This window comes from Magnolia sinica, chromosome 2 (genome assembly GCF_029962835.1).
Source record: "Magnolia sinica isolate HGM2019 chromosome 2, MsV1, whole genome shotgun sequence".
Classification (NCBI taxonomy): domain Eukaryota; kingdom Viridiplantae; phylum Streptophyta; class Magnoliopsida; order Magnoliales; family Magnoliaceae; genus Magnolia; species Magnolia sinica.
In genome coordinates this window covers 46,525,714-46,551,472 of record NC_080574.1, presented here as the reverse complement: position 1 = coordinate 46,551,472, position 25,759 = coordinate 46,525,714, and the positions used below count along the sequence as shown (strand labels likewise).

Here is a 25,759-nt window from a genome sequence, read left to right as displayed (position 1 = left end):
GCAGATGGGTGCTGATGGTGGACTTCGCTTTCGAGGCCGATTGTGTGTCCCGGATATTCCTGAGTTGCGCAGAGATCTTATGACCGAGGCACATCGATCGCGGTTTTCTATCCACCCTGGCTCGACGAAGATGTACCGTGATATGAGGCGACAGTATTTTTGGGCAAGGATGAAGCGACAGTTAAGCCAGTTTTGTGGCCGAGTGTGACACATGTCAGTGTGTTAAAGCCGATCATCTGAGACCTCCTGGTCTATTGTAGCCGTTGAGCGACCCGACGTGGAAGTGGGAGTACGTGTCGATAAATTTTATCATGAGATTGCCGAGGACTCAGCGCGGTTACGACGTTATCTGGGTCATCGTTGATCGTCTGATGAAGTTGACAAATTTTTTTATGATTCGTGTGACTTGGCCTTTGGACTGGCTTGCGAGGTTATTCATTGAGGAGATTGTAAGACTGCACGGCGTTCCAGTCTCGATCATTTCTGACCGAGATCTGAGGTTCATGTCTCAGTTTTGGAGGAGCTTTCAGAGAGCGATGGGCACTGATTTACAGCTCAGCACCGCGCATCACCCGCAGACCGATGGCCAGACTGAGAGGGTCAATCCGATCCTTGAGGACATGCTTCGGGCCTGTGTGATTGACTTCAGGGGAAGTTGAGATGAGCATCTGCGATTGGCTGAGTTTGCATACAACAACAGCTATCAGGCGACCATTGGCATGGCTCCTTTTGAGGCATTATATGCAGACCGTGCAGATCTCCGAGTTGTTGGACCGAGGTTGGAGAGCGGCGTCTCCTAGGTCCCGAGCTTGTGCAGGAGACATCAGAGGTTATTGATATCATCAGGCAGAGGATGCGCACAGCTCAGAGCCGGCAGAAGAGTTTTGCTGATCGCCGGCGTCGTCCCTTGGAGTTTGATGTAGGGGACCATGTGTATCTCAAGGTCTCGCCCATGAAGGGCATAGTTCGATTTGGAGCGAAGGGCAAGCTTGCCTCGAGATTCATAGGACCTTTTGAGATCGTTGGGCGCGTTAGCGCCGTGGCCTATTGGCTTACCTTGCCATCTAAGTTGTCTGGCGTCCACAATATTTCTCATGTTTCTATGTTGAGGAAGTGTGGGTCAGACGTAGTTCCTGTTATTGATTGGCAGCCGTTGGAGGTTCGTGAGGACGCTTCTTACATCGAGCAGCCAGTTCGTATCCTTGATCGGAAGGAGCAGGTCCTCCGAACCAAGGTCATCCCCTTGGTGAAGGTTCAGTGGGGTCACCATTCTGTGGATGAGGCATCTTGGGAGCGCGAGGCTGAGATTCGTGAGCGCTATCCTCATCTCTTTGATGATTGATTGTATGTTGTATGTTGTATGCTGTCTCTGATATTTATATGGCGATGCCTTGCTTCCTCTTCTATTATGATTTATGTTTTCTTGTGATGATTGTTTAAATTTTGAGGATGAAATTTTTATTTGGAGGGGAGAGCTGTAAGACCCGTGTCCTAATCCGTACCATTTCATTAGCTTCCACGGTCCTTCCGGTCAAATTCCGGCAACCTTCGCACCGTATTCGGTGTTTGCACACGATCCTAAGCCAGGTCCCGCGCACCGACGTCGGCTTGATCCGAAAGTTTTATCACAGCGACCGCGTCGTCGCCGCGGTTCCAACGCCGTGACTTGCGCACCGAACCGATACCCAGGCAAGAAGATGCCGATCAGCGTTTATTCCGAAGAAACACCGCGCGTTGCGGATTTCGAGGGAATCTCTACACAATTATTCCCATCAATCAACCATAAATGCATCCCATACATCAAGTACAACAACCCATCCCTCTTTCTCCAAAGTCAACTCTCTCTCTCTTCACCCATCCCTCTTTTACACACTTTTCAAACAAACCCATGCTTCATTAATTACACCCATCACTCCATCACCTCATATCACTCCCATCCTCTCATTTCTCTCTCATTTTCTCATATCTCTCCCAAGCAACTCAACCCCCCTCACGTCCAAGCTTTCTCTCCCTCTCAAGTGTGGCCCACCTTCCATCTTCCATCTACACCCTCCCATCTCTCATCCACACCATTAATCCCCCATCATCCTCCATTAAAAGTGAAGGTAAGGAGCTAAGGAGTCCAAGGGAGCAAGGAAAAGGAAGATAAGGTGGGTGAATTGTCATTATTTTAAATTTTAGGGCCCACTTGTTGGTGGGACCCATTTGGATGTATGTGATTTAATCTAGAGGGCCCATAGTGGCGGGGTTCCTCTACCTCACGAAATATCTCTCTCTCTATCTCTCTCCCTTCTTTCTTTGTAACGGTGTAGATCCCACCAATATGTGTTACATCTACCCCGTCCATCTACATCAGATGGTGTGGCCCACTCTATTGCAGGTGATGATCCACCCATCCATTGTTTAGATGGCCCAATGCTATATATATATATATATATGTTATATAAAATATGTATAATATATATATATGTTATATAAAATATGTATAATATAATGTGTATCATATATATAATATAGTATATATTATATACATATAAGATGGTGGGCCACATCTACGTGGGACCCACCATAGCAATGAGATTAGGAGTTGGTCGCTGGACGTTGGAAGTGAAGTGTGTGCACTGACGTGGATGTGTGCCAGCAAACACAAAAAAAAAGGGGTTAGTTGCCTTTTTGGGGTGGGCCACCTATGTAGGCCCCACCTTGATGTATGTGCTCAATCCAATCCGTCCATCTTCCTCTCCAGCTCATTTTAGGCGTTGAGCCAAACTTTGAGGGTAATCTGGTTCTCAGGTGGGCCATACCATAAGAAATAGAGATATCACCCTTGAAAACCCCCTAGATCCCTCAATTCGTCAAAAGCAGGCCGTATATTAGACTCGTTTAATCGGTCTTGGTCCATGGAATCCGATGGCTGGAGTGGATTCATCCGATGCGGGCCCCACACAGGAGTTTCTGCAAAAAAATTAATTTTTTTCAAAAAAAAAAAAAAAACAACAAACTAAGGCAGCAGCGCCTGCTGCTGCCATTGTCAGGACGCCAGAGGGCGGACGGACTGGTTCCACGTCCAGCCGTGGGCCCCACCATGATGTGTATTTTGCACATCCACACCGTCCATTCATTGCCCACCTCCCTGGCCGTGGGCCATTCAAAAAAATCAGCCTTATACGAAATTCATGTGGGCCATACCATTTAAAATCATGTGAAGACATGTCAAAATATATAAGATCACTTGGTGGGGCCTACCTGAGTTTTGGATGTTGCCGAAACTTGGTCTGTACGGTCATTTATATGGGACCCACATAATGGGTGGGATGGATTGTGAATCACATCTCGGTGGACCCCAAAACAAAAAAAATAATATATATAATAATAACATTTTTTTTAAGCAACAGCGCTGCTGCTGCTGCTACAGTGACGGGCGGACGGACGCTGGGGCCTCACGGCTCCAGCTGTGGGCCCCCACGGTGATGAATTTTGATCATCAACACCGAGCATTTGATGGGTCCCCACAGTTCATCCGTCCACGCCAAAAGTCAGCTGTATATGGAACTCTGGTGGGCCACATCATTTAAAATCATGTGTAGTCATGCCTAAAATATATATAAAATCGTTGGTGGGGCTTACCTGAAATTTGGATGCGACTGAAACTTGGTCTGTACCCTCAGCCAAGTGGGACACACATAATGGATGGGCTGGATCTGGGAACCACATTTTGATGGGCCCCACGTCCACCCCATTCGGGTGGCCCTATAACGGGTTAGACGTCAAATAAACATTTTGGTGGGCTCCCTGCCCGGGCGACCTGATCAACAGGTTAGATGAAAATAAACATTTCAGTGGCCCCTCGTCCACACGATCTATCAATGTGTTGTACGGAAAACAAACATTACAGTGGGCCCTATCCAGGCCCACGTGATCTTATGAATAGATTAGATGATAAATAAATATTATAATGTGCTCTACCCTGGTCCATATGACCCTGTGAACAGTTGGGTGGAAAATAAACATTATGTTGGGCCTTAGATGGGTAGAAAATAAAAAAAATTATATTGGGCCTTAGGCTGGGTGGAAAATGAGCATTTTGGTGGGCCCCACTTATGTAAGAATGGTAAACCACACCCTTTATTAGTGTGGGCTCCATCATAATGTATGTGTTTCATCCAACTGTCCAACTATTTTGGAAACAATTTAAGGCCCATTATGGAGGCCCATCTTCATGCATTAGTGGTCCTTGTTGAGGCCCACCTTGATTTGTACTAGACCCATATTAAGAGGCCCATTGAGGCCCACCTTGATATAGATATGAGGCTCATGTTATGTAGCCCATTTGATGTATTTGGGTCTTTAGGTCAAGGCCCAATTAGACGTACAAAAGGCCCATTACAATATGTGATTCATGGGAGGCCGTGCCTTGGGAGCAATGTTGGTTTGATGTCCACATTGAATGGATAATGTTGGTTAAATGTCCGCATTATAACTATCCCTAAGGCCCACTGATAGGCCCAAAATTATGGTAAGTAGGCCGTCTATGCCCATCTCCATTATACCTAGAACTCATCTCTTATTACATGTTTAATATAGATGCATGATTCATGATCATTCGCACCATATGTATGCCTGATGTGAGGAATGACCGATCATAGCATTTACCTTTGGATAGACTGTTTATGGGCTCCCTGATAGGCGGAGTTGCCTCATATAAGTGCATGGTATATACAGGGCTGTTGCATGACTGATAGTATGATTCATGCACTTGCATTTGTGTGATTGTAGTTACTGTATGCCCTAGCGACATCAGGGCCATAGCCTCCCCAGATACATCGTGGATGGCAGGATTGGAGACCGAAAATATTTGGTTCGAGCATACGGGCACCATAGATGTCCCTGGGTGAAAATCCCTAAACCCGATGGTACCAGAGGATGACTCCAATGTCGAGACCGAGTGGATATATGAGCGCACGAGGGCCGAATACCAGGAGGCCGCGTCTCCCACTGTGTCGTGGTCGGTTGGAAAGGGGTGTGGCCTTACTCGCCCGAGGGTAGGGGGCAATACTAGGCTGAGTTTGACCAGCTCGCGAATGGGTCCGCTATCGACGTGCCGGATAGGTATTGGCAGACTATTGGTCAGGCGGATAGTGAGGTTTCTTACGCTCACTTGGACTGTGCGGCTAGGAGAGCGACAGTGCCATTTGGAGTGTATTGAACCCCGGTGATTATCCAGAATGAGAACTGTACTGATACATGATGAGGATTGGCATGCTTGAGTTGCATCTCGCATCGCATGGCTGTGTTATGGCCGATAGCATTCATATCTTGCACCGCATAGCCTTGATACGGCTGATTGCATTCATGTGCTCATCACCATGATTCTGCATCACTCTGACCTTGTATTTTAAGCACGTTTATATTGCGCACACACTTACACCACCCTCTAAGCTTTCCATAAGCTTATGCACGATTGATGCGTGCAGGTAACGCCAGGACGCAGTCGCAGCCATAGTCTCGCTGTAGTTGGAGCGTGCAGCCGAGCTTCTGGAGTTTTGTTTCTTTTATTACATTGTATTTTCCCTTTCTGCCGTATTGTACTCAAAAGTTTTTGATCATAGTGGATTTTGTGGTGGTGTTCTTGTGGTTATTGTTTGTGGGTTATGCTTTTGTTATGCTCATTATGAATCAGACTAATGATTTGAAACCCTCCTTGTAGTATCCCAGGATCAGAACTTGGTGAATGGGTGCCGGGGTCCGAGAATGGGGTTCTACAGAGGCTGTCGGCGCCGGATTCGGCGATCGGGAATTTTGTGAGCCCGGTTTCCGAGTTTGGGGCGTGACACAACCTGAGGCTAATCCAAAGGGACAGTCTGAGATTGGCTCTAATTCCAACCAAGGGCAATATCATGAACAGGCCAAATCGATCACTACCCTTAGGTCAGGCAAGCAGATTGATAACAGAATAGAGATGCCTGGGGATGAATCAAATTCTAAAACAGAAGATCAAGATGAAGCAGAGAGCCATACCAATGCATCCAAAGTCCAAAAGCTCTCTGACTCTCCAAGAGCCACTAATGTGCCACCTTATGTGCCCAAAGCACCCTTTCCTCAACGTCTGGCACCAATAAAGAAAAGAAATAACTTTGATGAAATCTTGGATGTGTTTCAAAAAGTGCAAGTCAACATCTCGTTGCTTGACGCTATCAAGCAAGTCCCTGCTTACGCTAAGTTTCTTAAAGATTTATGCACTCAAAAGTGTAAGCAGAATGTTCATAAGAAAGTCTTCCTTGCAGAGCAGCTCAGCTCCATGATTCAACATAACACCCCTCCTAAATTTAGGGATCCAGGAGCTCCCACCATTTCTTGCGGCATAGGAGATCATAAGATCGGGAAGGCATTACTTGATTTAGGGGCGAGTGTCAATTTGTTACCATATTCGGTTTATGAGCAGCTAGGACTTGGTGAGTTGAAACCGACTAAGGTAACATTACAACTAGCCGATAGATCTGTCAAGGTGCCCCGGGGTGTTATTGAAGATGTGTTAATCCAGGTTGATAAATTTTATTTTCCAGTGGATTTCATAGTTATCGATACTCAGCCTGTCCAGAATCTTCATAGTCGGATCCCAGTCATTTTGGGTCGTCCATTTTTGGCCACATCTAATGCTATTATCAATTGCAGGAATGGAGTTATGAAATTGTCCTTTGGTAACATGAATATTAAACTCAATGTTTTTAATGCAGGACAACAATCCTCAGATTTGGATAACATATTTGAAGTGGACATGATCGAGAGCCTTGTACAGGACTCCTTCCGTACATCTTTTGAAGATCCTCTTGAGACCTGCTTAGCACAATCGGGCATGGATTTTGACATTGATAGTCCCATCCATGAAGTCAATGCATTGCTCGACTCTACTCCTATATTGGAGATTGAAAAATGGAGAGCGAAAGTGGAACCTCTTCATCCCTCTGAGACTCTTCCCGACAGCACAGTTTGTAACTCTGAGAAGACAAAGGCGAGCAGGCTGCTTAATGTTCTTAGAGCATATAAGGCAGCAATTGAACAGAAGATAGAAAAAATCCAGGGAGTATGCCCCACTATATGGATGGATCATGCTGTGGTAATATCGCATAACATGTAAAGGAAGCGTGATCCTAACATAGAAGAAGTCGTTCGAGCAGAAGTCCTTAAATTATTTGACGACAGTGTCAGTTGCCTTATTTCAGATAGCACAGTTCATGGGAACTCACATCACTTGTCTGGAATCGGTTAATGAAAGTGTTGAGGTAATTTCTTTGGCGGACCCTGGTTATAAAGATTATTTCATTCATGGTCCGTTCTTGTCTGGCTGAAGACGTTAAACTTAGCGCTCATGGGAGGCAACCCAGCCTTTTGCTTTATTGTATTGCTTTTTATTTCATTCATTTTCATTTTTCTTAGTTAGTTACTTCAATGTTTGTGGGTAACATTACTGCAAACCCTCACGAGACTACAACTCGTCCACTAGGGGTAACCTAGGGGTTTAAAGGCTTGTTGCATGCGCTAAATGCAATCGAGAGCACCTGCGAAAGTGGTATAGGTAGGATCTTCTTTTCTTTTTCTTTTTGTTATTTTTGCTTTTGTTAATTTCTCTCTTGCCCTAACTTGCTCTTACATTGATAATTTTGGGAAGCCTCTTAATTCTCCGTCCAGGTACTATCTTTCCCTCAGTCCTCTTTTATTATTCGTTGTCCCATGTGCATCGCATGATTATTTCTTTTACATTGAGGACAATGTAGATTTTAGGTTGGGGGTGGGAGATTAGGTTACCTAATGAGTATTTTCTGGGTCTTGAGCAAAATTTGTGAAAAATTTGTGAAAATTTTAAAATTTTTTCTGGAATTTCTATTGAATTCAAAGTGATTTTGAAGGATAGTTGTGATTTTAACATTATAAGATATGTGATGTTGGTAACTTATGACTCTTGGATTCGGCCATCTGCTTGATTTCACAGTCAATTTTGAATTGTTAATCCATGATTAGAAGTTGTAAACATTGATTGAGCCATGATTTCACATATCACATCTCGCTTACACATTAAGTTTTCGGTTCGATAACTGAATGATTAACTTGGTAAAAAGAAGAATTAAAAGGCTAAGTCACATAATCTTCACCATAGGTTTGCTCCCTATAGGTGCAGATTTGATTCTCCATAGTTGACATATGAAAAAAAAAAAAAAAGTTAGGCGACAAGTTTTCGCCATAGGTTTGCTCCCTATAGGTAAGAATTTGATTCCCCTCATTTGCGTTACTGCTCATAAAGAAAATCAAAGGCTGGTAAAATGAAAAGTTAATTTGTGAGATAAGTGTTGGTTTCAAGCTTGGTTGTCACGAATTACCAATGATATCATGAGATTGACAATTGGATCTCTTAATGTTTGTAAGTCGAGATTACACTTTACATTCATGGAGCTCGATGTTCAGAATTGTTCCAATTAATGGATTAATAGTTTGAAATTAATTATGAAATCTGTCGAGAGCTTGATTCCAAGAGAAAAATTCCACACACCAATCATGAATCTTAGAATTTTCACATCTCAGCTATCTGTTCACAAGTCACTTGAGTTTACAGGAATTGTCTTTTATTTCTGAAATTATTTTTCGCATGTTTTGCTCGGGACTAGCAAAATGCTGGTTGGGGGTTGTGATCAGGGTCGAATATTGCATATTAGACCCTAATTATTACCAGATTTTACGTATATGATAATGCTTAATGGAGTGTTTTTAATTGTATTTTTGTTACAGGATGAAGTCAGGAGCGTTAATTGAAAATTGATGTTAAAGGCATGGATTTCATGATCCAAAGTCTCCAGAGCACGGGATGGACTCCAGAGAACCAATAATGAAGATTTTACACGCCTGGGATCTGAGGAAAGCAAGCCAAAGGGGCCCGAAAAGGGTCCAGAATGCAAGATCACATGGTTCCCGCTATCTGATCAGTTCGAAACTTCATACATGAGATGAGGGCCGTAAATTAACCGTACATATTAAATTTCAGCCATGGAAGATCTCGGGAAGTGGTCCAACGGACAGATCAGCCTATTAATCTCCAATTTGGGGCCCACCTGATATTTGGAACTGCCTCAACCTTGGTATTGACGGCTAAATTACCATGATAAAGAGGATGGATGGTGTAGATTTCTCGTAAACATCACGGTGGGCCCTGTGTATGAGTGTGCACACTGCACGTTTTCACCGGCTGCGCACCGCACCGCTGGGACGGTCAGCGAGAGCGCTGACCCGTCTCTCTCTCTCGCCGCTGCAGCGTCCGCGGAACCGAACCGCGGTCGTCGGTTGTGGGGCCCACCTAGTGTCCAAATGGACAATCCAAACCGTCCATCCACTTCCTAGGGCAGCCATTACCATTGCCTAAGTGGCAAAAATTCAAATGAACGCATAGATCAGAGCCCAGCCGTTCAAACGCAGGTTGGACGGCAAGACAGAAAGCCGCGTGGGCTGCACCGAATCCACCCCAAAACCAGTCAATTCCTACTGATTTTTTGAGCTGAAACCAATGGATGGCGTGGATTCCTGTGAAAAGTCCAATAATGGACCCAACCATCATCGCAGCGTCGGTTTGGCGTCCGCGAAACGCACGGACGCTGCCAGTTTTTGCGAAAATTAGTGGGCCCCACTCGTCAACCTTCCGGAAGATCTGATCTGTCCATCGTGTAGAGGGCTTCGAGAGGTTCAAAACCATGTTGATATTCCTTGCCCATGCGTACACACGTGTGCGGTACAGAGGCCAAAAGTAGACTGCCCCGGGACGTTCAAAACCGAGTTTTTTGAGATTTCTTCTGTGGGCCGCGCTAATGGACCTTCGAATCCACCCATTCTTGACTGAAATTTCGTTCTGAATCCAATGGACGGGGTGGATTTTCCAGAAAATACCTCTGTGGGGCCCACCGATCACGACTGTGAAAATTTGTACTCCGAGTCCTTCTACGACTCTGCCACCGACCCCAGCCATCCAGCAGCTATAAAAGGGGAGTTTTGGACGTGGGAAAGGCTTTCAGAATGAGGGGATTCCAGATCTGAAGCAAGGGAGAGAAGAAAGAGAAGAAAGAGAAGAAAGAAGAGAGAGAGAGATTGTTTGGTTTGACGTTTTTTTATGAATTTTATTTAATATTTTTTATGGATTTTATGGGTCACTAATCTCTCAGCTAGGGCTGAGATGAAGCCCCTAATTTGATTAGCTCTTGTATTGGTTGATTTACTTTGAATTTCAATTAATTTGTTTCTTTCTTTAAGTGGGCTTTATGGGTTTAAATTCTATACTTCTCCATCTATGAACTTGACCAAAGTATATATATGGATGCTGTTTGGATGCTTATTATAGGTGCTTGTGTCTGATCAAGAACAGGTTTCCTATAGAGGAAGAAACAGGATACTTTAATGAATTGTACATCCCTTATGCCCGACCAAGGATATGGGATATGTCATTCATGGCATTGCTTAAAGGAATTAGACAGTCTGTATGCCCGATTAAGGACACAGATTGTGCTTTCTCTATTTAAGTGGTATCAATCTAGATCAAGGTGAATCAATAGACAAAACAAGGGTTAGGATAATTAGGGGTGGATTCGAAAGTCCTAGTGCTCTCTTTTTGATTGAATTTTCTTCCCTGTTCTTAATTATTTTTTTTTCCCTAAAATTGTGCTTAGTAGTTCATTCCATTATCTGTTGGATTAGTTAAGGAGAGTCATAGATTTGAATTGTGACAACCAGTCCTCGTGGGAACGATCTCGTAATACGTACCGTATCTGCATCTGATTCGTATACTTGCGAGTTTAAATATCATTTAAATCGTGTTGGTTTAAATAAAACATCAGTACTCCATTGGATGGTCACTTCAGATTGAGCGACAGGTAGTGTCCCAAGATGAAGGCAGAGGTGGAAGAGATGCAGAAGGTACCCTACGAGTCAACTGTAGAAAATTTAATGTATACTATGGTGTGTACGTGCCCAAACATGGCATATGCGGTTAGTGTTGTCAACCGATATCTTGCCAATCCTGGCAAAGAGCATTAGGCAATGGTGAAGTGAATACTGCGGTATCTAAGAGGCTCATCCAGGTTAAGCCTATGCTATGGTGACGGAAAACCTGTGTTACAGGGCTACACAGATGCAGATATGGTGGGTGACATAGACTCTAGAAAGTCTACATCGGGGTTCATATTCACGTTTGTAGGGGGAGCGGTTTCATGACAGAGCAAGCTACAGAAGTTCTTAACCTTATCAACGACAGAGGCCGAGTACATTGTAGTTATAGAGGCATGTAAAGAGATGCTTTGGATGAAGAGGTTCCTACAGGAACTTAGCCTGAAGTAGGAGCAGCACGTGGTCTATTACGATAGTTAAAGTGTTATACACTTAAGTAAGAATCCAAGTCAGCACTCCAAGTCAAAGTACATAGAGATTCGATATCACTGGATTAGGGATACTTTAGAACAGAAGGTGTTACAGCTTGAGAAGGTCCACACGGATGATAATGGGTCAAACATGATGACTAAGACTTTCCTTAAGGGCAAGTTTGAGGTTTGTAGAAACCAGGCTGGCTTGAAAAAGGTGAATTCTTCCTGAGTTGGAAAGGGAGAGAAATGATAGGGCTTTCCTCCTCAGTTCAGGGGAGAGACAGTGCAGTAGGCTGAAAATTCAGAGTATTTCACCACGCTGCTTGACCGGTTGAGTGGGCTGCTCGACCTATCGTGGGTGGGGCTCGACTTAAAGTCCAGCGACCATCTGATAAATTTTCTCCTGGGTACTCAACCAATCGAGGGAGGTGCTTGACCGGTTGAGGACTCGGCTCTACCAGTCAAGGTTACTCGGATTTGAGTCTGGATCTTGCGCGGACTGCGAAAATCTGAAAGGCTTTCGCAAGGGATGCAACAGGGAGTTTCCTAAACTATAAATAGGGGTGCCTAGGACCTTTCTAGGCAATGCAAGAGGGTTTTCTAAAGCTTTGCAAAGGTTTGCTAAAGCTTTGCAAGGGTTATCAAAGGTGTGTGAGAGAGAGAGAGGAAGCTTGTAGAAGGGAGGTTATGCTCGTAGAGGTGATTTACTATATCTCAGCGCTTTCACGTCCTCGTAATCTGTGAGATCTCTCCGTTTTTATTTTATTCTCTTATTATTTATCCACTCCCGCGTAAGTGAAGAAGGTTGTAACGTTTTACTTCATAGTGGATTGTTGATCCGGATGAGGTCCCGTGGTTTTTACCTCTTTGAATGTTTTCCACGTAAAAATCTCTTGTGTGGTGTGGTTTATGCTTTGATTTATTTCATTGCTATATTATCCAATAATTCTGGTTTATTTGGGAGGGTAGATCCTAAGGTTTTGTGCAAGGCCCCCAACATTTTTCTCTCCCGCCTATATTTAAATGCCTATAAATACACAATTCTCATCTCATTCAACTCAAGCAATCTTTCCAATACTAAAAAAATGAGGACTTGTGCCTTGATTTTCCTCACCTTGGCTTCCTTTCTGGGAGCCTTTGCCAAGCAATGTGGGAAGCAAGCTGATGGAGCCTTATGCCCTAGAGGCCTTTGTTGCAGTGAGTATGGTTAGTGTGGCACCACTAGCGTCTACTACCGTAAAGGTCGTCAGAGCCAATGTCCAACACCACCAACCCCTGTACCTCCACCACCTCCAACTATTCCAACTCCTCCTCCCCTCCCTCATCCCTCGGTCTCTCTTTGAAGAGATACTTAAGCATCGAAACGATGTGCGATGTCCGGCCAATGGCTTCTATACTAATGACGCTTTCATATCTGCCGCAAGTGCCTTCCCTAACTTTGCGATGGTTAGCGATATGGAGACATGCAAAAGGGAGATTACAGCTTTCTTAGCACAAACCTCTCATGAAACAACTAGTAGATTTAAATACTTATGCAGGGTCATCTTATAATTGTTTTGTGTAGGACCTTGTGATATCTTTATATGATATTAAAAGCTGGTTGGAAGGAGTAGTTTGTTCTTCAAATGAATTCAAAAATTATGACTTGATTGACTGATTGTTACGTATAGGGGGAACGAATTGGCATTCTGCAACTAATGGACCATATGCTTGGGGATATTGCTTTGTTAAGGAACTTGGTCAACCTGATGGTTGTTGTAAACAGATGTCTTAAGTCTTGTATCTTATCGTGCTGCTCGATCGGTCGAGGGGGCTGCTCGACCAGTCGAGGTCCGTTCGACTCGAAGTCCAGCAACATTATTTTTTGGAGTTCCGAGCCGCTTGAACAATCAAGGGGCTGGCTCGACCGGTCGAGGGTGCACTTCGACCAGTCGAGGACCTAGCTTAACTAGTTGAGGGTTACGCAGCTAGTGCGCGGACTACATAAAATTAAGGCAGTTTTTGGACTATTCCAAGTCAATGCGTAAGGGGTGTTTCCTAAACTACAAATAGGGGTCCTTAAGGCCTTTCTATGGCATGGCTAAGGCTCCCCAAAGGGTTTCCACGAGTTTTTAGAAGGGGTTCTAGGGGTGTAAAGGGTGTAGCAAGGGCGAGATTTGAGGTTGCTCGAATCAAGTAAGTCCTTTCTCTTTGTAATTTATGCTTTCATAGTGGAATTCTATCGCTTTATGCTGTGGTTTTTTCCCGAAAGGGTTTTCAATGTTAACTCACTATGCTTTCTTGTGTTTTCTTAGTGCCATTGGATTGCTATCCTAGATCTAGATCTATGTGATTCCGCAGCACAAGTCCCCAACAAGTGGTATCAGAGCAATCGTTGAGGCACAGATCTAAATCTGAGGGATTAGTAATAATGGTAAGCACTAGGTATGATATTGAGAAGTACTCAGAGAAAAATAATTTTGAGTTATAGAAGATCAAGATGATCAGTTCCTTAATCAAGCAAGGCGAAAATAGTGCTCTTGAGGAGCGAAAGTCTACTATGATTGATGATGAATGAAATACTCTTGATAAGAAGGATTTATCATCAATCTGTTTATGTCTCACGGATGAGGTTCTTTACAATATCATGAGGAAAAAAACTGCGGCTAAGTTATGGGCGAAGTTAGAGGATATCTATGCGAAAAAATCCTCCGAAAATCGCCTACACTTGAAGCGACAGTGGTATAACTTCAAGATGGCAGAGGGTGGGGATCTGAAGGCTCACATCAGCAACTTTAATAAATTGGTTTGCAAATTACTGGATATGGAGGAAGTGATAAAAGATGAAGAACAGGCATGTATGTTGCTGAATTCTCTTCCGGCGTCTTATGAGTCATTCAAGGACACAATGTGTAGAATGAATAAAACCTTGAGTGTCAACACCGTTATCTCAGCCCTTGAAGGAAAATTTATGAGAAAGTTTAACGTCAACATGGGGATATCTTATGATGCATTGCTTACAAGGGGTAAAAATTCTGAACAAGGTACAAGTTCTTCAGGTTCTAGATCCAAATCCAATGGCAAGGACAAAGAAAAGGTAAAGTGCTGGAACTGTGGGATGGAAGGACATGTGAAGAAGGATTGTACAAATCTTAAATCTAAGAGAGAAGACTCTGAGGCTTCGTATAAGGAGTCTAATACTGCCACGTCAGATGGATCGAGTGGATGTGATGGTGATGTTTTGTCTGTCTACGATCGGACGGCCATACAATGATCGTAAGGGCTAGTGGATGTTAGACACAGGGGCATCTTTTCACATGACTCCTCATAGGAGTTGGTTCACTAGTTATAGGGAGTACGATGGTGGACATGTGTTTATGGGCAATGACATAGCCTGTAATGTTGTGGCTGTTGGTATGGTGTGCATCAAGATGTTTGATGGGGTGGAGCGTACCTTGACTGATGTCAGGCATGTTCCTGATTTGAAGAAGAATCAGATTTCTCTTGGTATACTTGAGGCAATTGGCTGGAAGTTTATGGGTATTGATGGTGCTCTTAAGGTATTTAAGGGGGCACAGGTAATCATGAAAGCGCAACGACTCGATAACATGTACAGGTTGATCAGGAGCACTTTAAAAGGTGGAACTACAGTGGATGTAGTAGATTCTACCTCTGCACGTGTGTGGCATGTTGGGCATGACGACATGAGCAAGCAGGGCATGAAGGCTATGATGCACGAATAGAAATATAGAGCAGGTGGAGCAACCACCTGTGTAAAGAATCATACGGCATAATTGCAGGATATCGGTAAGGTACATGGACGACTCCAATATCACAGGGAATTTATCTTCTATTCAAATGGCTCTAGGTGAGCCTGGTACTGAGAAGTAAAAGGTGACTATGGGCAATGTGATAGATTCATCGTACTAGATCGACACATGGGAGCTGGTGGAGCTTCCAATGGGCTAGAAAGTGGTTAGATGAAGGTGGATCTTCAGGAGGATACAACATAAATACAGAGCCAGATTTGTGGCAAATGGTTATGCTCAGAGAGAAGGAATCAGCTTCTCAGAAATATTCGCGCTAACGGTATAGCAGGTGTCTATTAGATCCGTGATTGGCACTGGTTGGCCAATGTGATCTTGAGCTAGAAGGATGGATATGGAGTCTGCACTTTTGTAAGGAAAATTGGAAGAGAAGATCTACATGAAGCAACCAGAGTGGTTCGAAGTTAAAGGGGCTGAGAAAAGACTTTGCAGGAGGTCATAGTACGACCCGTCGCCTAGGCAATGGCTTGATTCCTTCATGGTGGGTTAAGTATTATATGTTGATAACATATAGATCACCAATTTTGAAATCAATGTACTGAAGACTTGGTTAAGTGAGACATTCAGGATGAAGGATCGGGGGGCTGCAAAGATCGTTCTCGGCATTAAGACTGGAAGAGGAGTAGGCTTTGGTTATCTCAAGAAGAATACCTTAGGTAGGTATTGATCAAGGAGGTAATGGACCATATAAAGCCGGAGAGCGTTCCCTACGCGTCTCTCCTCAAGTTTTTCATATGACATGTCTCAAAACAGATGAGGAAAGGTAGGATATCTCATGAGCTTTATTCGAATGCGGTGGGCAGTGCATGTCATGGTCTAGATTAGACCAGTTATTTCATAGGCTATCAGTGTTGTCAGCAAGTACCCCGGTAAGCAATATTGGGTAGCGGTGAGATGGTAGGAAGACAGGAAAAAAGTTGGAAGGGTATATGGATTCAGACTATGCAGGCAGTGTGGATTTCAGAAAGTCGACTTCAGGTTGCTTGTTTGTACTAGTGGATGGAGAAATTAGTTAGATGTCCATGTTATCCAATAGCTGCTTGTGGAAAGAGGCGTATTTCTAGAAAAGATTCACACCAGCGGGAATCTGGAAGACATGATCACCAAAGTCGTTCCTGCAGAGAAGTTCTATGTAACTTCTCTAGGTTTGGCGATGGTGGAAAAGAATGACGGAGTGTGCATGAAAAGCGTTGACTAAAGCTATAATGTGATGTAGAAATAAGAGACGAGGTCAAGAAGCTACACGGTTGAAGATTAAAGACACGGTGGAGATTGTTGTAAACAAATGTCTTAAATATTGTATCTTACCATGCTACTTGACCGGTCGAGGGGGCTGCTCGACCAGTCGAGGTTCGCTCGACTCGAAGTCCAACAACATTATTTTTTGGAGTTCCGAGCCGCTCGACCAGTCAAGGGGTTGGTCGACTGATCGAGGGTGCCCTTTGACTAGTCGAGGGTTACACAGCCGGTGCACGGACTGCGTAAATTTGAGGCAGTTTTCAGACTATTCTAAGTCGGTGCATAAGGGATGTTTCCTCAACTATAAATAGAGGTCCTTAGGGCCTTTCTAGGGCATGACTAAGGCTTCCTAAAGGATTTCCAAGGGTTTATAGAAGGGGTTCTAGGGGTGTAAAGAGTGTAGCAAGGGTGAGATTCGAGGTTGTTCAAATCAGGTAAGTCCTTTCTCTTTATAATTTATGCTTTCATAGTGAAATACTATCACTTTGTGCCGTGATTTTTTTCGAAAGGGTTTTCCACGTTAAATCGTTGTGTTCTCTTGTGTTTTCTTGGTGCCATTGGATTGCTATCCTAGATATAAATCTGTGTGATTCCGTAGCATAAATCCCCAACAATGGTTACTGTGTCCAAAATGTTCAATGGCCATGCGTTTCAGGTCAGAGTTACTATGGTCGAGGATCTATTCAAATTTCATAGTGAATTTATTTTTTTTGTTTTAGCGCATTGAACCAATTCATGCTTGTGTTTGTCGATGTTTGTGGAGGACGCAAATTGACTACTTACACTGCCAGTAGTGAGTAGCTGCTGGTCCGACCTTTGTGAGCCCTACCATGATTCATGTGTTTTATCCACTCAGTCCATTCATTTTTTTCCGGATTAATTTATGGCATGGGCGAAAGGCGAGACAGATCTAAATCTCAGGTGGACTACACGACAAGAAAGAGTGATGATTCAACACCCACCATTAAAAACTTTTTGGGGCCAAAAAAGCTTTAGATTAATCTAATTTTTGTATCTTCCCTTCATCAGACTTTGTGTGTGTATCTTCCCTTCATCAGACTTTTTGTGACCAAATCAACAGGTTGGATGGCAAATAAACATTACAATGGGCCACGGGAAGTTTTAAATGGTGTGTATTTAATCACCACTATGTTCCTATGGTTTGGTCCATTTTGGATGTACCTCATTTTTTTTATTTATGAGCTAAATTATCTGGAAAAACAAATAGATAGCATCGATCAATGAAACAAAAACATCATCATGGCGGTTTCATAGAGCACCGACCTATAGCCAACTTGCAGCTTGTAAATTCAACAAGAAATCTGCATTCGTTTGTTGCATCACTAGGATGGATAGTGACAAATGGGCACATTTTAGTCCTGCTAGATTTTTTTTTTAATTTTTTATTCTCCATCCATCTCAAAGATTGGGCACAAACTTCGCAACTCTGACTTTTGAGACTGATATTACAGAATTCGACATTCAAACTCTAAGTGTTGAAAAAATATTGATTTTTATAAAATATATTTTAATAATAAAAAATAATATATGATATATAAAAAGTTGTTTTGAAAAAACACCGTTTTGTGGGTTTTTTGGAATAGTCCCACATGGGAAAGGGAAGAGAAGAAAAAATGGTTTAAATGAAAACAGTGGAGTATTATAATATTTACTCACCTAGTCCAAGGACTGTGGACCTTGCGTGTTCCAATGCGTAGCACTGGAATACCCGCGCACGCCCTCACGCTCGCGATCGAGCACGAGCACGGGCACGGGCTCGGTCTCGGACTCGGTCACGGTCATAGGCACGGGTTCGGTGCGAGGGCATGGGCATGTGAGGCAGTGTGGCTGTAGAGGCGCTAGTGGCGCACTTTACACTTCGCATGTCCGCATCGTGTCGTAGAGGGCCACTCCTTCACAACCTTGAGCGAACCAGAGTGAGACGTGTGCTAGTCGCAGTGCGACTAAGTGACTAAGGCGGATGGCTAGATGAAGGGGAGACTAGAGGACTGAATGAGAGTCCTCCAGAATATATAGAGGGCTGGAAAATAGAGCTATTGCAGCAGATCTGTAACAGCAGTGCAGTTAGTGTAGGGTCCAGCTGTAACTACTGCGTGGCTAGCCCAACATCTAGAAAATGGCTAGCTGCTGTCTCACAACAGTCAGCATGCAGCAGCTTAAGGGCCCATGCACAACAGTCAGAAAACGGCCATAAAACGGCTAGTTTTCTCCAACAGCTACAAAACGGTCATGGGATTTAATTCCCTGGACCATAACCCCGAGCCATCATAGCCTATAAAAGGAGGGTCTAGATAAGTTTCCAAACAATCTCTCAACCCACTCCAGCAGACCCATACGAATTGAGACACAACTCATTACTTTTCTCTAATACTCCAGTGGTTCCAGCAAGACAACAAGGGTTGAACCTTTGCTAGAAGAACAGACCAACGGTGTGGTCTAGAACAGTTCATCTGAACCAGTGGTTGAAAAATTGACCAGTGTAGTGGTCTAAATCAAAAGGAATTTCTTCTCTTTCTTTCTTTTTTGAAATTTTTTCTATATTGTAATTCTGCCAGATAGAGTGTATAAGAGTTTCATTTGGTGGGCCTTCGTGTTTGCTGAACGCAGACCCACACCAGGCTAGTCGTATCCTAGAAGCGGTTTGCCTATAACCTATCAGCATAACTCAATTCACTTGAGTAGGGGCAAACAACGCTTTAAGGACAGCGTTTCCGACGTGCTTCAATCTGTCTTGATTTCAGATTATTTTACAATTTTTGGTTTCCAAGTTATACAGAAATATATTAATCTGTATAATTTACAACAATCTTAAAGCGTTATTTTGTAATGGAAGCCGACAGTGTTTCATCTATCAAGTTGATGAATTAGGACTTGATACATCTTGATCGGTTCGATAGAATCAATTTTACAAGATAACAAGACAAGCTGAAATTTCTCCTGACAGTGCTGAAGATCTATTACATATTAGATCCAAATCTACAGGTGCTACCTGAAGCATCCAACAAAGACACACCTGAACAGGTGGCTGCCCGCACCAAATGAGCCAAAGATTAATTCTTGTGTCGAGGACACATTCTGAACGCTCTCTCCGACCGTTTCTATGATCTGTACCAACAAACATCATCAGCAAAGGAGATCTGGGCCGCTCTAGAATTCAAATACAAGGTTGAAGAAGAATGTACCAACAAGTTTCTCATCGCCAGGTATTTTGACTTTAGCATGGTAGAAAATAAACCGCTGCTGCCCCAAATCCAAGAACTGCAGCTAATAGTAAACAAAATCAAAGGGATAAAAATCGATCTTCTTGAATGATTCTAAGTCGGGGCTATAATCGCCAAATTGCCACCGATGTGGAAAGACTATAGAAAGAAGTTGCTGCATAAAACTGAGGATTACACACTGGAACAAATCCAGAAACACCTCAGAATTGAGAAAGAATCTCATAACCGTGACAGAAAGAATGATAACGGGAATGCCTCGTCTAAGGTACATGCAGTAGAGAATACTAATAACAAACATCTCGAGAAGGATGATTCCTTGAAACCCAATAAAGGAAAATTCAAGAAAAATACCCAAAAGAAGAACGAAAAGTTCAAAGGCCCATGCCATGTCTGTGGGAAAACCAGGCACTATACTCGAATATGCCATTATCGCAAGTCTAAAAAAGAGGCAAGTGCAGTAGAAGAAAGCGATATCATGGCTATGATCACTGAGGTGAATACCATCCAAGGCAAAGTTCCAAGTTAGTGGTATGATAATGCCGCTACAGTAAATATGTGCTACGACAAATCAGCCTTCAAAACCTATGAGGAATTGACCGATGGTCAAGAAGTCCAAATGGGTAATAAAGTTCGATCGAAGATCGTCGACAAAGGAACTGTCGAACTGAGATTCACCTCTGGAAAGAAAATGATTCTGACTAATGTGCTGCACATCCCAGATATGAGGCGAAACTTAGTTTCTAGGGATCTTCTGGGTAAACCAGGCGTAAGGGTGGTGTATGAGTCAGGTAAACTGATTCTGTCAAAGAATGAAAATTTTGTCGGAAAGGGATATGCTTGTAACGGAATGGTTAAGTTTTTTCTAAATGAAAGTAGCACTTTTGCGTATATGGTTGAATCCGCTGGACTGTGGCATGATAAACTAGCCCATATAGGGTATAGTACCTTGAAGTTCGTGGCTAAAAATGGTCTACTCTCATACACAGATAATGAAACCGAAAAATGTAAAGTGTGCATACGATCCAAAATGACAAAGAAACCTTTTTCAAGTGTTGAAAGATCGTCTCAAGTTTTGGATCTTGTGTACAGTGATATCTGTGAGTTAAATGACATTCTTACTCGTGGAGGTAAATGGTACTTCGTAACCTTTATAGATGATTGCTCTAGATATGTGTATGTTTATCTGTTAAGGATGGGGTTGAAACTCTTCAACCAAAGTTCCACCAGTGATGGTAATCCAACCTAAACTCAGAAAATCTCTAATTTTGGGTTTAATGGGTAAGAATAAGTCACTAATATGTGAAAAGTTTTTAGCACTAAATTATATAACCTCATTCATAATAGATAAGTGCTGAGCGTTACGAAAGAGGGTTGAATCTTAGAACTCTTAATAAAATCCAGTCTATAAGGACAAGTGTCTTATAATAACGGAGACACTGGAAGGATTTCATCTATATGAACGTAGAGATGGTGCCGTCTCTCATGAGAGTTAGGAGTTTTTCTCTCGGGATCGTTCACGAATTAGGATAAGCACATGACCATTAAATGTACTGAGCAAGATTGTGGGAACTCTACAAACACATAGCGAATATGTGTGTGGTTTCTCCGACTTTGTTATCTAGGAATAACTGGTTCAACGCTACGGCTACCAGTCATTTCGACAGAGTTTTGAGATACTTACACTAAGGAAAGATTAAAATCGAAAAATATCTTTCTTTATGCATATAAGCTAATTATTCTGGCAGAATTGTTTAACTGAGAAAATATATGTTATAAAAAATCAAGTGGGGGATTATTGAAAAAATATTTGTTTTTGTAAAATATATTTTAATAATAAAAAATAATATATGATATATAAAAAGTTGTTTTGAAAAAATACCGTTTTGTGGGTTTTTTGGAATAGTCCCACATGGAAAAGGGAAGAGAAGAAAAAATGGTTTAAATGAAAACAATGGAGTATTATAATATTTACTCACCTAGTCCAAGGACTATGGACCTTGCGTGCGCGCGCTCGCACTCGGGCACAGGCACGGGCACGGGCTCGGTCTCGGACTCAGACTCAGTCACGGTCACGGGCACGGGCACGAGCACGGTGCGAGGGTGTGGGCATGTGAGGCAGTGTGGCTGAAGAGGCGCTAGTGGCGCACTTTGCATCAAAATGGAAGGACAGTGTGGATGTAAGATAAATGCATCAAGATGGGCCACACAGTCAAAGATCCACCAAAGCCATGCCCCAAGAATAGATGTGGGCATTGAGTCGAGTTGGACCGAGTTAGGTCCAACCCGACTCGATCTGGTTTTGAAAAAGGCCCAACTTGAACTCGATTCGACTTGGTACCGAGTCTAGCATGCCTGACTCGATCCGATTCCGGGTCTAGGCTGGGCTAATTTGAACTGAGTCTGACCTGGTCAGAAATACCGAGTCGGATCGAGTTGGCACCGATTCAAATCGAGTTTTTAGGATCAATTTTGGGATAAAATGGATGGATGGAAGGGATAAATTACAAAAATCATGATGGACCTCACAGAGTTTTCTCAGCACGCTAAGCATAATGACTTACTCGGTACACAACCCGTTTCCATCTCCACCATTTCTTGTGTGTGGTCCATCCTCTTAACATTTAAAAAAAAAAAAAAAAAACAAAAAAGAAACAACTTAAAAAAATAATTAGACAGACACACTTGATGGGCCGCTTACTGCCGCTCGTCGGATGGGAGAGAGAGAGAGAGAGAGAGAGAGAGAGAGAGAGAGAGAGAGAGAGGAGCAAAAGGCTAGAGGGTTGCTACCGCCTGTTGGATGGGACGAGATGACTGATGGGTGCCAGATGGAAAGGGGTTGTGTTTTTTGGATCGGGGCATGCGGCGGATCAAGTTTCGAATTGGATCGAGTCTGACGGATCAAGTTTCGGGTCGAATTACTGGGTAACTCAAACTCGACTCGATTTGAGTTCGGATTGGGCGAAGCCTACACGATTCGGAATGACTCATCCATTCGGTTCAGGTCGAGTCGGATCCGATCGAGACCGGCGAGTCAAGTTAGTCGAGCCGAGCCGGTTTGTGCCCAGCCCTAACCAAAAATCAGACCATGGCAGAGTCGTATTTCTACAGGACAAATAGCTTCGGTGCCGCACCAGTTGTTGCTGTAAATCTAGTGGCCCTTATCATGGGTGGCTTATTTTCAAAACTCACTAATAAGCCACCATTTTCATTGACGGAGCGGTGAATGCTTGACGCGGATGGCGTACTACGGCCGCGGGTCCCTGGCTAGAATGGCCAGAGTCTCTAAGGGGCCATTGTAATGTATGAGTTTCATCCATATCGTCCATCTATTTTTAAATATCATTATAGGTTAAAATCTTAGAAATGGTGAAGATTCAAAGCTCAAATGAGCCACACCAGTGGTGATAGTGACACCCACCGTAGAAACTTAACTAGGGCCCACCGTGATGGTTAATTTTCATCCAACCTGTTCACAAGGTTACATAGACCTGGATCAAGGGAAAACAAAAATATTAACTTGATCCAAAATTTCTGTGGCGCCCAAAAAGTTATCAATGGTAGGTGTTTAATCCCCATTATGTGGTCAACTTGAAACTTGGAACTACCTAATTCTTGGGCTGGTACCCTTAAATGATATGTAAAAACGGATGGACGGTGTGGATAAAACCCATACATCATCGTGAATCCACATATCGCCTGTCCGTTCTTATATAGGGATCCACGACCGGAGTACCAAATCCGCGTCCCTGATTTCCTTCCAACCAAGATTGTGCACCACGCATGTGGCACATTATTTGATGATCTGATCTAGGCATCTTTTGGGCTTAGCCATTTATTTGCTTTCAAACCTAATTTTGCTATGGTTTGGCTATCCTAGCCGTCCAATAAAGGAGCCTCTCGTAACTTGATGGGAGCTATTGTTGATTTATTTTTTCTTTGTATGATTTTTTCGTAACTATGTTATTTTTCTATCATAGAGGCAAGGAAAATGACCATACGTTGAAGAGAAGTACTGGTGTTCAAAATGACAAGGAGAGAGATTATGTGGCCATGGACGCACGCGTTTGACTTCCCAGCAACTTAAAAAATAAATAAATAAATAAATAAATAAAAATAAATAATAATTTAAATTTTTTTAAATATCCAAACTTTTACTAAGGTACTCTAATTTCTGATGTCCCAGCAACTACAACTATGGACCGGCTGGAGAAGCCCTTGGCTATGACCCCTCCTCAGCAACCCGAATCAAGTCGCCACTAGTGACTCAGTCATTTCATTCAAAACTGCCTTCTAGTTCTGGATGACCCCACAACCCGCAAAACCGTCATGCCACAAAGTTTCACCGGCGGATGGACACCTTCACCTTCCCACACAGCTGCTGGTCGGGTCCCAGGATTCGTGGCCATCACCAACATCATCAATGGAGGACTTGAATGCGGCCATGCATGGCCCCGACGATAGGTTGGCAGACCGAATTGGGTTCTACAAGCGGTACTGTGACTTATTCGGAGTGGGCTATGGCGAGAACCTCGACTACTATAACCAAAGCTCGTTCGGCAATGCAATGGAGTACTAGAGATCAATGAAATGAATTACTATCTCTGTTTGAGTTGTCCATCTAATGCTATAAATCTCTATATGTAACCTATGAGATTCTCTTAGCATGAATAAAACCATCCTAGCTATGAACCTTCAGCAACTTTACCACTTTATGGCCCATTTGCTTTGCGTATGCCATCAACCGGGACATACCATAGGAAACGGTGGGAGTGCCGTAAGGAACTCCCATTTTCTAGGTGGGGCCACTGTGGTGTGTGTATGCCATCCAATCCTTGCAATGGGTGTGTCCACAACAGGGCATCCCCAACGAATAAGGCCAGTTCTGTAATATCTTGAATTTTTCTGAATATTTATTTGAAATTTGTATCCAAATATTCCTCATAATTATTGATTTTTTGAAAAGATGCTTTCAACTTTCATATTCACGGCATGGGCTTCTGAACCTTTTGAAGAGGGTGAAATGACCTGAATGCCGCCCATATTTTGAAAAAATTGAGATGGAAACCGTGAGAACCGTCTAGGACGAACCAAGAGCTAGCTTAGTTAAGAGCACACACATGTGCACTACAACTCACATATATAAGATATTAATCCATCCATCCATCCATCCATCGGGTTAGATTAACCTTGTACATATTTCCTTAAAAAGAAAGTTTAGTTCCATTAGCATGTGGGCCTCAATACTAGAATATATGTTGATGGGTTTTAAAAAATCTCACCCATAGTATTTTACGTTGTACATTTGTTTATCAAAAATTAACCCACCCAATAGGTGGATCAACCTAATTCTCGAGTTAGGGCATCGTTGTGATGGGGACGCGGATTGCGTCCTACCCCCGCCCTGACGGTAATCCGTCCGGGCAGGGCTCTGTGGGGCCCACCATGATGTAAGTGTTTTATCCATGCTGCTCATCGCTTTTCTAATATCATTTTAAAGTATGATGCTAAAAATGAAGCATGTCTAAAGCTCTGGTGGACCACACTAAAAGAAGTTGCAGTGATGATGACACCCACTGTTGAAACCTTTCTAAGGGCGACCGTGATGCTTTTTTATGGTCCAAACTACTAATAAGGTCATGTAGACGTGGATGAAGTGAAAACATAAATATCAGCTTGATCCAAAATTTCTCCATCTCCAAAGAAGCCCACCTTATGGTCCCCTTAATCCCTGGACCTGCCTTACTTTTTGGCTTATACTTTAAAATAATCTGAGAAAAATGATGAACGGCGTGGATAAAAAACTTATATCACCGTGGCCCCACAGAGCCCTGCCCGGACAAATTACCGTCCGGGTGGGGGTAGGACGCAATCTGCGTCTGTTATAATGGTACCATTTTCATTGATGGATCAAATAGAGCTGGACATTGAGTCAAGCCGAGTTGAGTTTGGCCCGGCTCAGCTTGGTTCAATCAGTAGCCAACCCCAACTCGAGTTTGGCTCGGTGACTGAGCTCGATTGTCTAACTCGATTCAGCTCAGTCAGCAGCTCCGGCTAGATCAAGCTGGGTTCAAGCTCAAACTTTTGA

The 25,759-nt window shown here is 43.2% G+C and overlaps 1 pseudogene; it reads left to right on the top strand.

Annotated features, from left to right (window-relative positions):
* The first annotated feature begins 12,469 nt into the window (after positions 1 to 12,469).
* On the top strand, positions 12,470 to 24,469 carry LOC131237077 (endochitinase-like; annotated as a pseudogene).
* The last annotated feature ends 1,290 nt before the right edge of the window (positions 24,470 to 25,759 follow it).